Source organism: Ovis canadensis, chromosome 2 (genome assembly GCF_042477335.2).
Source record: "Ovis canadensis isolate MfBH-ARS-UI-01 breed Bighorn chromosome 2, ARS-UI_OviCan_v2, whole genome shotgun sequence".
Taxonomy (NCBI): domain Eukaryota; kingdom Metazoa; phylum Chordata; class Mammalia; order Artiodactyla; family Bovidae; genus Ovis; species Ovis canadensis.
In genome coordinates, this window is record NC_091246.1 from 111,672,366 (window position 1) to 111,684,530 (window position 12,165).

General features: G+C 51.1%; 1 protein-coding gene and 1 long non-coding RNA gene across 4 annotated transcripts in view; one reads left to right on the forward strand and one right to left on the reverse strand.

Moving 5' to 3' along the window:
- Nucleotides 1-1,424: 1,424 nt before the first annotated feature.
- LOC138433706 (uncharacterized) lies at nt 1,425-4,820 on the reverse strand. The gene is made up of 3 exons (XR_011254435.1): nt 4,025-4,820; nt 3,545-3,746; nt 1,425-2,312 (listed from the first exon to the last, which is right to left on the reverse strand). It is a non-coding gene; the product is annotated as an uncharacterized lncRNA (long non-coding RNA).
- Nucleotides 4,360-12,165, forward strand: part of MFAP3L (microfibril associated protein 3 like) — a 46,708-nt gene continuing 38,902 nt past the window's right edge. Inside the window, exon 1 of one of the 3 annotated variants that reach the window (XM_069576775.1) lies at nt 4,360-4,654. The gene's annotated coding sequence lies outside the window, so the exon portion shown is untranslated. Of the gene's footprint in view, nt 5,140-12,165 lie in introns of all 3 variants that reach the window. The other 2 variants (XM_069576777.1, XM_069576774.1) reach the window with 2 other exon arrangements.

Genomic DNA, 12,165 nt, shown 5'->3' on the forward strand with positions numbered 1-12,165 from the left:
GGGAAACACGGCTCTGAAGTCCAGTTTTAGAAAGCCCCCACCACCACCCACCTTCCTGAGATGCCCTCCCCGACCTTCCTGCACCAACACCTTTCCTCTGGGGAAGACCCTGTACACAGAGGCGACTCCTGGATTCATCCCTCTCCTGCCCATAAACCACGTCCCTAATCCGAGTCACAGTCCGGAATGAAATCCCGGGGCAGCAGGCTCAGCTGGAAGGTGACCAGGGCTTTGCCATGGCCTCAGAGGGCAGCTGGAGAGGGTGTGAGGCCCAGCGGGGTCACCAGTCCTGCAAGAGTCACAGGCAGCCCCTTGCCCTGCCGGTGTCCGGCTGGCTGGTCCAACCACATACGTGCACACACCCCTCAGAGAACCAGCATCAGTGCTCCGTCTCCATCCAGAACAAGGAAGGGAATGCTTCCTAACACTGACTCAGGCTTCCCCCACCCGCCCCATGCCTGTTCAGGCTCCCAGGAACAAGGACACTGCCTAATGAGAGTCACGCTGCACCTCCCAGACTCTTCCAGGAAGGGGTCAGGTCAGAGCACCCACAGCCCCCAACCCCCTTCAAGGGGGGCTTCCCTGAGGACATGAGTGCTGGGGACTCACACGTGGCCTAACAGCCACCAAGTAAAGCACACAGAGGAGCAAGCAGCTGCCTTATCTTGTGCTGGTGAGGACCCCCAGACTCCCCAACACAAGCCCTGGTTGATCAACAAGCATACACACGGGTAACACTTCTGAGACAGCTTCCCGCCCACATGCAGCTCTCCATCTGAGAAAACCATGACAGGGGCAACCTGAAGTTCTGGGAGTCAGTGTTTTTCTTTTACCCATATGACATACAACTGTGTTTCTCAAATGAACCCAGGTGTCACCTGGACGGCCTGTTGGACTTGCCGGCTCTGGTCCACTCTGCCCAGGAGGTCTGGGCATGCCAACCAGCCCCAGCTAATCTGAAGCAGGGGGCCAGTCCCGCCACAGTCAGCTCCAAGCGCTAGTCCTGCCAGGTAAGCGACGAGATCCAGGAGAGACTCAAAAAAGTACGTTCCTTCTAAATGGTTAATCTGCCCTCCCTGGTGCCACACTCTCAACAGGAAAAAAACAAACACAATCTATCCTAAGAGTAACCTGTAATTAGAAGGCTATGACTACGCTGTAGAAGGAAACGAGGAGAGAGGACAAAGGAGTTTGCGGATTAATGAGCAATACCACGCGGAACTCTGCAGCCACAGACTGATAAACAAGGACCTGGGACTGGCTCAGCAGACACGCCCTGACCTCTGAAGCTGAAAAAAATCCACTGGGCCAAAGGTCAGATCTGAGGTCTCACTGACATCACTCGGAGGAGCACAGCCATTCAGCAAATTGCATATGATGTAACTTTGTTCTAGTATTTTTCCTTACAATTCTCAGAAAGGATATTTTTTTGGCAGCATTATTTTTTTACTGTCATTTTTTTAAAATTATGAACATATGACAACACATTTCCAGGAGGCTTAGAAAACACAGAACAAAGTCACATATAGTTCCACCATATATTACAATTATTTTTAAGTAGATAAATTAAGATTTTTAGTTGGAGTTTCAATATAAAAATCTCAAAAATTAAGAATGAAAATATAGAAAAGTAGAAGGATACAGTAGACCTGAAAAGTACCATGAACCAATTCAATATAATAAAGATTTATGCAATTTTCACACAACAGCGTAATACAAATTCTATTCAAGTTCCCATAGACTGTAAACTAGGAGACACTGGAACACATCCAGGGACGTAAAACCAGGTGCAAAAATTTCACGGGCTAAAGGTATTGAAATCATACAGAATCTGTTCTATCACTGTGGAGTTATGCTAGAAATCAATGTCAAAAGATACTTGAAAATAACTCACATGCTTTCAAGTGCAATGTGACAAGGAGAGATCTTTGACTTAATCATCAAAAGCCTCAATAAAATTAGAAGACTGAAAAAAACACAGAGGGTGATTACAGAGAAGAAAGCATTTAAAGGAGAAATTAATATTAAACATACTTTAAAATCCCCATGTATTTGGAAATTAAATGTCCACTTTTAAATGATGAGTGTATTTAAGGAGCTGTATTTATGGGCTTCACAGGTGTCACAGCGGCAAAGAATCTGCCTGCCACTGCAGAAGATGCAGGTCCCATCCCTGGGTTGGGATGATCGCCTGGAGGAGGAAATAGCAGCCAGCTCCAGTATTCTTCCCTAGGAAATCCCATGGACAGAGGAGCCTGGTGGGCCACAGTCTCTGGTGCCACAGTCAACTGAGCACATACAAGACCAAGAAGCTGTAACAAGGAAAATTAGAAAATATTTGTACCAGAATTTGTTGCATGCAGCTGAAGCTGCTCAATGCAACTGAACACAATGTGGAATCTGGAAAAGAATTTTTTAAGTTAATGAAGTTGAAATATTATAGAGGTGCATAAATTTATCATTCACTTATTAAGCATAGTCTTAATGAGGACAGAGAGTGTCCACAGGAGCTTGCACAGCCATGCTGCCTGGGTTCAGTGGAGAGGAAGGAAAATAAATCAAGGTCAGGTGTGTCAGATGGAGACAGAGCATATGGAACAGGCAAGGTGCCCACAAGGAAGCGCTGAGAAAGTCAGAGAACATCCAACCTGCAATGGGTGTTGAAGAAGTAAGTCTGTAAAGGGGTGAGCAAGACGAAAGGAGGCACAGGAAAGCTACAGGAACACAGAGGTGTGACTCTGCATGGTAAGTCACTGGGATGGGGGACACGCTAATTCAGAGAGGGAGCTGGGGGCCAGTTCATGCTTAAACTCAGACTTTATCCTGAAGGCACTGGGAATCCATGTAAGAATTTTTAGCAGACATATTGAAATACAGTTTGCTTAGAAAGAAGAGTGTGTGGAGACAGGATGGATTGAAGAGATCACTAACGGAGTATCCCTCTAGAAGGTCATTACTCTGGTTGATGGCCAAGATCATGTGACTGAAGAGGGTGGGGCAGGTGGTGGGTCTGCCCCAGCGAGGTCTACCGGCAGGTGAGTGGGCCAGCAACTAGCTAGACAACAGGGGAAAGTGGATGAGGGACTCCGGGACGACGTCTGTAAGGGTGTACAGCCGAGAAGAAGCGTACTGGTCACTGAGCTAGGACATGCGGCTGAGGGGCAACCACAGTTCAGTTTTGCTGGGGACAGGCCGGTGCAAATTCTCACCCATCCTCTCCCAGGCTAAACTCTTCGCGCTGAGGACAGCCAAGGAGCCTGGGCAAGCTCAAGAGCGGGGCTCAGGAGGCAGGGACATTGACGGGAGAGAGAGGCGGGGACCCCAGCACAAGGCAGGGCTCTGAGAAGTACCAGAGTAAGCTTTCCAGGAAGTTCTTTGCCTGTGTGACCTTCCACGACAGGTGGTGTCCCCCAGCACGCTGGCGCTGCCCTGGGACCAGACGAGGGGAAAGTGATGCCACCCCATGTAGGGGATCCCACCATAGCGTAGAATCTGGTGGGCCAGCGCTCCCCGCATCCCACCCCAGACGGGAAACAGGCCTCACCCCACTGATCTGAAGGCATCTCTCTGGGGTCTTTAGTTGACGCCTCTCCAGCCTGCAGACTCTCCTTGCTGGAAGCTCTCCATTCCCGTCCTCTCCTCGGTGACCGTGACCCAAGAAGTTCCCACGCCCACTTCAAGTTCGTCCAAGGTGGCCGAGCGCAGTCCTGCAGGGCTCTGGAGAGTGTGGGGTCTCAGAGGAAGCCCTGTTTGAAGACAAAGAGGACTATCATATTGCAAAATGACCTGAGAGTGAGGACAAGGCCTTAAGGTTTGAAAAACCAGGTGACAATGTCGTGTCCTCGTGCGGTTGTCAAAGATGCTTCCTACCCTGGAGACGGGAATGAAGGGTTCAGGCTTCCTGAAAGAAGAAAACAGCTGAAAGTTCCTGAGCTCTTGAAAGTAATGTTAAAATAGGGTTTCTAGGTCTACTCGCTCGTGAGCCAGACCCCCTCCACGCCCGACGCGGCCGCTTCCCGCGCACCTGCGCCCGGACCGCGCACCTGCGCCGCCCCTGCGCGGCCCGACCCAGAGGCCCGGCTGCGTCCAGACGCGGCGGCAAGCGGGCGAGCATGCTCAGTCGGGTCCTGACCCGCTTCTGCGGCCGGGCCGGCGGCGGGGGTCGGCACGCTCGCCCGCGAGGTTCACAGAGGACGGGGAGAGAGCGGCGTGGGGAGAGCCGAGCAGGGTCAGCCTGCCCTCGTGCGGCTCCAGCCCGGCGAACGACGTTCCCCGCGGCGCCGCGAGAAGTCCGCCGCGCCGGGTTTTCGCCGCAGCCCTGGGGGCGGGACCCGGGAGCTGGTGTGGGCGTGTCTGGGCGTGGCCGCCGCGGTGGGGGCGGCCCTAGAAAGAGCCGGGTGCGGGTCCCCGCACCGCGGGGTCCGCGGGTCTGCAAAGAGGCTCGCTTGCAGAGCGAGGCCGGGCCGCTCAACTTCTGCAGGCGCCTGGGAAAATGTCTTTTCTTACTGAAAAAGCCCCGCAGCGGTCTCTAGAGAAAACTTGGAAACTACAGGTAGTCTAGAAGGAGCTCTAGAATCCCGAGGGCCGGCTCAGAAGCCGCCGGCTGACGTCCCGCTCCTGCGGCTCCTCGCGGCCGCACTGGGTCCCTGCAAGGGTAGGTGCGGGAGCGGTGCAGCGTCGCGAGTCCAGAGCGGGTCCCCAGCCTTGAAGGCGGGAGCCCGGGACTCCCCCGGCACTGCCAAGGCCGCACGGAGCGGGCGCTGGCTGGGGACAGCCGGGCGCGGGGTCCCGCCGCGGGGCCGCTAGGACCGAGGGGCCGCGCCCCACCTCCCGGCCCTGGTCCCAGCCCCGCGGGCCGGCCCACCGCCCCCAGCCCCGCCGCTCGCCCCGCCCCGCCGCGCTGCAGCGAAGACCCGGCGGCGCCGCGGCGCGCGCACTGGGCATGCTCCGCCCGGCCGCTCGTCTCCGCTCTGCTCTGCTCGGGGAGGCTGGGCTCCGGGAGGCTCCGCAGCCCGCACATCAGCCGGCGCGGGGGCAGGGACAGCCGCCGAGAGGCTGCGGGCGTCGGCACGGCGCGGCTCCCGGGCTGGCCATGGCGAGGAGCGCACGGCAGCCGCCGGAGTGGCGAGGCGGCGTCAGGTTAGCCGGGTTAGCTGGGCGCCGGCGGGTGGGGCGCGGGCGGTGGGGAGCCCTGCACCGCGTGGTGGCCGAGTCGCCCCGGTCGCGGCCGCGCAACTTTGGGGCGCTGGGGCTGGAGGAGCCCGCGGCTGGGGCTGCGCTCTGGGAGGCGCCCGTGTCCCCGCAGTGGGCTCCAGGGTCGCAAGATGTTACGGGATCCCAGAGCAGCGGTTTGGGGACACCGCATCCCAGGCTCGTGTCTTAGCCCTCCCACGGCGAGGAGCACGGTGTGCACCGCGCGCAGCCGAGGAGCCGGCAGGTCTCGGAGGAAAGGGGACGTCAAGCCACCGCGGGGCCTTCGCCGATTCCGGGCCGCCCGGGTCACCGGACCTTAGTGACCGGGATGAGGGGTGTGCACTGTCCTGGGCCCCGCAGGCCCCGAGTGCTGGCGGCGCATCCTGGTGCCGCAGGAAAGCGGGGAGCTATGTGCTCAGGAAGCCGCCGCCTCCGCTGGAGCTCCCGGAGTTTGTCGCATTTGACTCCATAGCAAGTTGACATCGAATTGCTTCATGGCGTGGAATGAGAAAACGTGCTTCATCGGCTTAACAAACAGTAATTGCAAAGCCGATTTATTTTAAGCTCGACCATTAACCCGCCTTCCCGTCCAAAAAAAAAAAAACAAAAAACAAAAAACTTGAGCCTGCAAGAGTTATAAAGAAAACTAGCAAAAAGGAAAAAAAAAATGTTTGTAGGTGCATTATCTGCTCACGGTGTAGAAAAGAATCTGTTATGGTTGAATTGTCATTGTTTTTCAGAAGTTGGGTTACTGTAACCATCTTTATTGTACGGTATTTTATATGTATAAGAATTTGGAAATACCGTGTGGCAGAAGCGCAGTGTTTTTTTGATGAAGTTTTCTCACTTTTGCTTCTAAATGAAACATTTTTTCTCAGTTGCTACTATGCTGAACATAGTAAAATTGTTCAGGATGAAATGGAAGATGGAAAAAAAAAATGTTTTCAGAAAGGAGTAAGTTAGAACAATGCAGTTCTATTGGGCTTATAACTTTCATGACAAATGCAGTTTGTAGATCCCACCACAGTTTTTGCTGGTTCTTGAAACATTTAGCACCATTACCACCCTTATGATTACTGGATTTCGGGAGCAAGGGAAACAATCCTTATTCCAGCGGGGAATAGTTAGTTCTAATTCTCAAGCTGGTGTCCAAAAGCACCACTTAGTGGATACTGTTGTTTTATTTATTAAGTGTGTTATAAAACATCTGCTTTGTGCTCTTTATAGACTCTAATAGACTTTTGAGGTATGTTTGCTTTTCATTGGGTTGTGAATAGCTTTTAATGTTTGTTCGTGGGTGAGATGGTGCCAGCTCTCATTCCAAATGCTCTAAACCACTTCCCCATGTGGGCTGTGTGCCCTGCCTGTAGGTGACTGAGGTTTAATAACAAGAGCATTTGACTCCATAGCAAGTTGACATCGAATTGCTTGCTTCCTGGAATGGAATGGGAAGAATGGGAAAACAGGTTGCACGTGTCCAGACAACAAGAACAGCAACATGCTGACTCTTTCTGAAAATTAGACCTGCAATTCTTCATTTTAGTCAAAAAGTTTGGTTGGTGGTGTTCATTGCTCCTAAACATTTTTCTTAATGTATTTATAGAAAATTTTAGAAGTCTGAGAAAGAACCAAGTCAAATATTGAGAAAATGGGTTTCCCCTTTCTGTAGAAGTGCATCCAGTTCAAAATCTCCTGTGTATACTACATACATGTAAAGCTTATCTGGTATGGTGGGACTCGTGTTCTCAGACTGCTTCCTAATACCAAATAGTTACTGTGGCGAAGTTGCTTTTAACCCACAGCACAGTAGTCAGCTGTGGTCAAGAATCATTTCTTAGAATTCAGAAGTAGTGCATGCGCCCAGTCACTAACTCGTGTCCGACTCTTTGTGACCCTGTGGACTGTAGTTCACCAGGCTCCTCCTCTGTCCATGGGACTTCTCAGGCAAGAATACTGGAGTGGGTTGCCATTTCCTTCTCCTGGGGCAGAAATAGTGCAGATAATAATTCCCCAATGCAGCATCTAACCAAGCATTTGGTGTGTGGCTCGCCCTTTTCTAGCCAAGCCCAGGAGGACATTTGACAGCACTTTGTGATCTATGGCAAATCACAGAAAAGTTAGAAAAGGGTTTCCCTGGTAGCTCACTGGTAAACAGTCTGCTTGCCAATGCAGGAGACACGGTTCGATCCCTGATCTGGGAGAATCACATGTGCCGTGCGGCAACTGAGCCTGTGCTCCACAACTGCTGAAACCCACGTGCCCTAGAGCCTGTGCTTTGCAACACGAGAAACCTCTGCAATGAGAAGCCTGTTCGCTGCAACTACAGAAAAGCTTGTGCAGCATGAAGACCCACCAGAGCCAAAAAATAAATGAATAAAATTATAAAGTTAGAAACAGCCTTAGATGCAAATGGTTGATTTTAAGTTCGCTGAAAAACCTCCCTGGAATGGTTACAGGATTAAAGGGCTTGGTTGATGATGTGATAAGGACCAGAGAAAAGCTGTCAGAACTAGTTTCTAAGTTATACTCAGCACAGAAGCCCTGTGTGTTTATTGGTCTTGCCTCTGCCTGAGGTCTTTACTCATTAAAACATCACATTCATTTTTCCTCCCCACCATCTTTATAGTCAAGCCCCTAAGGCTGCAGAAATGAGTAAGACATGGTGATTCACAATCTAGTCAGAGAGACAGGCTTGAGCACAAATAACAAGGTAAGTGCCGCCCAAGAGGCATCTGTACCAGGAACGGAAAACCTGCAAGAAGGCCCTTGGGGTGGGAGGGAAGGGGGCCTCATGATAATAGTGATAATAATAGGAATGCCTGAGGAATTGGATAGGTGTCTTCTGACAGGAAGTGGGCTCTCCAGACGGACCACCATGATGGTAGTTAAGCTAATAATGCCCTCGCTCCCTGCCCAAGATGTCCACTTCTGGACTTTGCAGATGTGATTAGATGGAGGGTCTGGAGATGGAGAGATTGTTCTGAGTTATCCAGTGGGCCTCACGTCATCACAAGCGGGCTTACAAGTGGAAGAGAGAAGCAGAGTGTGTGTGTGTGTGTGCGTGCTCAGTCACGTTCAACTTTTCTGTGACGCCCATGGACCTGGTGGCTCAGAGGGTAAAGCGTCTGCCTGCGATGCAGGAGACCCGGTTCAATCCTGGGTCGGGAAGATCCCCTGAAGAAGGAAGTGGCAACCCACTCCAGTATTCTTGCCTGGAGAATCCCGTGGACAGAGGAGCCTGGTGGGCTGCAGTCCACAGGGTTGCAAAGAGTCAGACACGAGTGACTTCACTTTCACTTTTCACTTTCATACATTGGAGAAGGAAATGGCAGCCCACTCCAGTATTCTTGCCTAGAGAATCCCAGGGATGGGGGAGCCTGGTGGGCTGCTGTCTATGGGGTCACGGAGAGTCAGACACGACTGAAGCGACTTAGCAGCAGCAGCCTTAGGAGGGAGCCTGAGAAAGGTCATCCGACCGTACACAAGGAAAGGTCTGGTGTGATGGGATCGGGAGCTGGGGCAGAGGAGTTTGGATTTCATCATATTCTTGATAAATAATGGAACATCACCTAAGGACTTTTACACAAGAGCCTGTGATAGACAAACTGCGGCTGTTTTATCTCCCTAAACCCCAGGATTCACCAGGCAGTTTGACAAAGGGTGTGTACCCTGAGGTGGTCCGTGGCAATGGGGAATCTGGAACCAGCGTGTCGTATAACTCAGTTCTCCTCTTTAATCTGAAATGACCTTCTTCTGCATGTGTGAAATTAACAGCTTAAGACAGGACTTCCATGGTGGGCCAGTGGCTGAGACTCCTTGCTCCCGACGTGGGAGGGCCTTAGCTTCACTCTCTTGTCCAGGGAACTAGATCCCACACGTCACAGCTGAGAGTCGACATGCTCCGACTGAAGATCCCGAGTGCAGCACAGAAGATGGAAGATGCCATGGGCTGCAGCTAAGACCCAGTGCAGCCAAAGAACTAATTTTTAAAAAGAGCTTAAGAAAACTTGCATTCTCAGTTCATCAGTACAGGAAGAGCGGAGATAGTAAAGCAGTGGAGTGGTCACATTTTGACTATTTTGCTTCTGTTCGTTGTCCTCTTTTTTTATTAAAGTATAGTTGTACACTATTATATAAATTACAGGTATACAGTACAGTGATTCACACCTTTTTTTAAGGTTGTACTTCATCTGTAGTTATTGTGAAATTTGATTGTGTTCCCGTATTTTACAGTATATCCTTGTAGCTTATTTTGTTATTTAATTTTTACAGTGTTGTGTCTCTGCTTACAACAATGCAAATCAGCCATAATGATACATATTAATACATCCACTCCCTCCTGAGCCTCCCTCCCCTCCCCGCTCCACCCCTCTAGTCTGTCACAGAGCGCCAGACTGAGTTTCCTGTCACTGTCCTCCTAACAGACAGCTGCTCTGCTGAATATGCACGGAGCGCAGCAGACGTGAACACGGGGCGAGTCTGTGGGCAAGTCAGGTTGCACGTGCTACCTTGAGGCGATGCCAGGTCACTGGGCCAACTCTGACCGGTGGGCAGGAGCTGTCTGTCGTGTCATGGGCTCACAGGGACTCAACTGGGAAACTGCCACCCCCATCAGCAGCGTTTGCTGTAGGCTCCGTATTTGCTGGGGGGCAAGTGACAGTTACCATACCAGGCACCCTAACTTACGGGTTTAAATGTTAAGAAATCCAAGCATTCTTTCCAGTCTCTTTGACATACAAGGGCTTAATATCAGTCCTGTAAAAACCTGTAGTTGGGGTAAGTTTACATCTCTGTGTGTCTGGAAAACCAAATCTGAAGAAATCTTCTACCTTAGGTGTGACAAGAGTAGCTCCAAGCTGAAACGGAACTACATGTAGAAAGATTAGTAAGGGAGAACAGGTTTTTCCAACAACATGGTAAAGGAAGCCCTGTGCTGAAAAATCCAATCCTAGGAACAGCACTGAGACGTGATCAAAACTTACCTCAATGAAAACACAGCTGTGAATCTACAGTTTAGCTTCCGTCTACATAACTTTGGAAGGTTTATACCTAGACTTCCTTAATTGAGTATGAAAATGCAATAACTATTATTTTACACTGTACAGGACAAGCTCAGTATAAGCCGTTCCGTCTTGAAGCTCCTCTCCCTTAGGCTCTGGGATACAGGTTTGCCGCACTCTAAGGGTTTATCTTTCCTTTCCTGGTTTCTAACCTTACTCCTCTCATCATGAGGTCCATTGTGTTCCTTCTGGGTGATCCCTTTCTCCATGACCATACCAATCACCCACACACCAGTGTCCGCAAATCTCTGCCTTCAGATAAGCCTGTCTCATCCATTCACTGATTCATTTCAGCAAATATTGATAACCTGAGAGCTTATAATCAAGGGGAAGGACAGCTGTGCACAAAGACGATTACAGTGAAACTGTGAGGTTCTGGGTGAAGCTTAGTGAGTGGAGGAGTGTCTGGGGCTATCTGGGAGGTCCTGGTTGGCTTTGAACCACGACTTGAGGGCTGAGTAGGGGGCTCCAGGTGTGTGAGACTGTGGAAGGCAGCATGTCTAGAGGACAGGGGTGCTGCGAGAGCTCTGGAATGAGGCTCTAGAGGCTGGCGGGCAGGAGTCCGAACGGAGTGTGTCCTGCCATGGACTTCAGTTTTATGCTGGTGGCAGGGTGAGGAGCTGGAGAACGTCTGAGTCGGATCTCTCAGAGTCAGCCCGCTTCAGCAGCCCCTCGGCGTGGGGGCTGCAGGCGGGCCGGCAGGGCGGGACCCGCGGGCAGTGCTAGTCAGGAGTTAGCACTAAACCAGGCAGAGCCCTGCCTGCGACAGCCGCAGGGGCGAGGAGGGGAGAGGAGGTGCCTCTGTCAGGTGTGTGGCGGCCGCTTCTAGAGGGACCCTGGGCCTCGAGACCGGCCTAACCAGAGGGAACTGAAGCTGACAGGGGCGGAGCAGGAAAGCCCGGGTTAGTCAGTGTTGCTCCGTCATGCCCCACTCTTCACAACACCAGGGACTGGAGCCCACCAGGCTCCTCTGTCCCTGGGAATCTCCAGGCAAGAATACTGGAGTGGGTTGCCATTCCCTTCTCCAGGGATGGAACCCTGGTCTCCTGCATTATAAGCAGATTGTTTACCATCTGAGCCACCAGGGAAGCCCCAGGGCTGTAGTCAGAACTGCACTGCTGCAGGGCACAGACTTCCTAAGCCAGGCAAGGGAGAAAGAAAGAAGGGATTAATTCTCTGGTGATTATCCAGCTTGGTTGGTCAGTTTTCATTCCACTGCCAAAGAATGTTTGAACTCCTGCACAATTGCATTCATCTCACACGCTAGCAAAGTAATGTTCAAAATTCTCCAAGCCAGGCTTCAACAGTATGTGAACAGTGAACTTCCAGATGTTCAAGCTGGATTTAGAAAAGGCAGAGGAACCAGAGATCAGATTGCCAACATCCGCTGGATCATCGAAAAAGCAAGGAAATTCCAGAGAAAAATCTACTTCTGCTTTATTGACTACACCAAAGCCTTTGAGTGTGTGGATCACAACAAACTATGGAAAATTCTGAAAGAGATGGGAATACCAGACCACCTGACCTGCCTCCTGAGAAATCTGTATGCAGGTCAAGAAACAACAGTTAGAACTGGACAGGGAACAACAAACTGGTTCCAAATTGGGAAAGGAGTATGTCAAGGCTGGATATTGTCACCCTGCTTATTTAACTTATATAAACAGTACATCATGAGAAACGCTAGACTGGATGAAGCACAAGCTAGAATCAAGATTGCTGGGAGAAATATCAATAACCTCAGATATGCAGATGACACCACCCTTACGGCAGAAAGTGAAGAGGAACTAAAGAGCCTCTTGATGAAAGTGAAAGATGACAGTCAAAAAGTTGGCTTAAACCTCAACACTGAGAAAACTTAAATCATGGCATCCAGTCCCATCACTTCATGGCAAGTAGATGGGGAAACACTGGA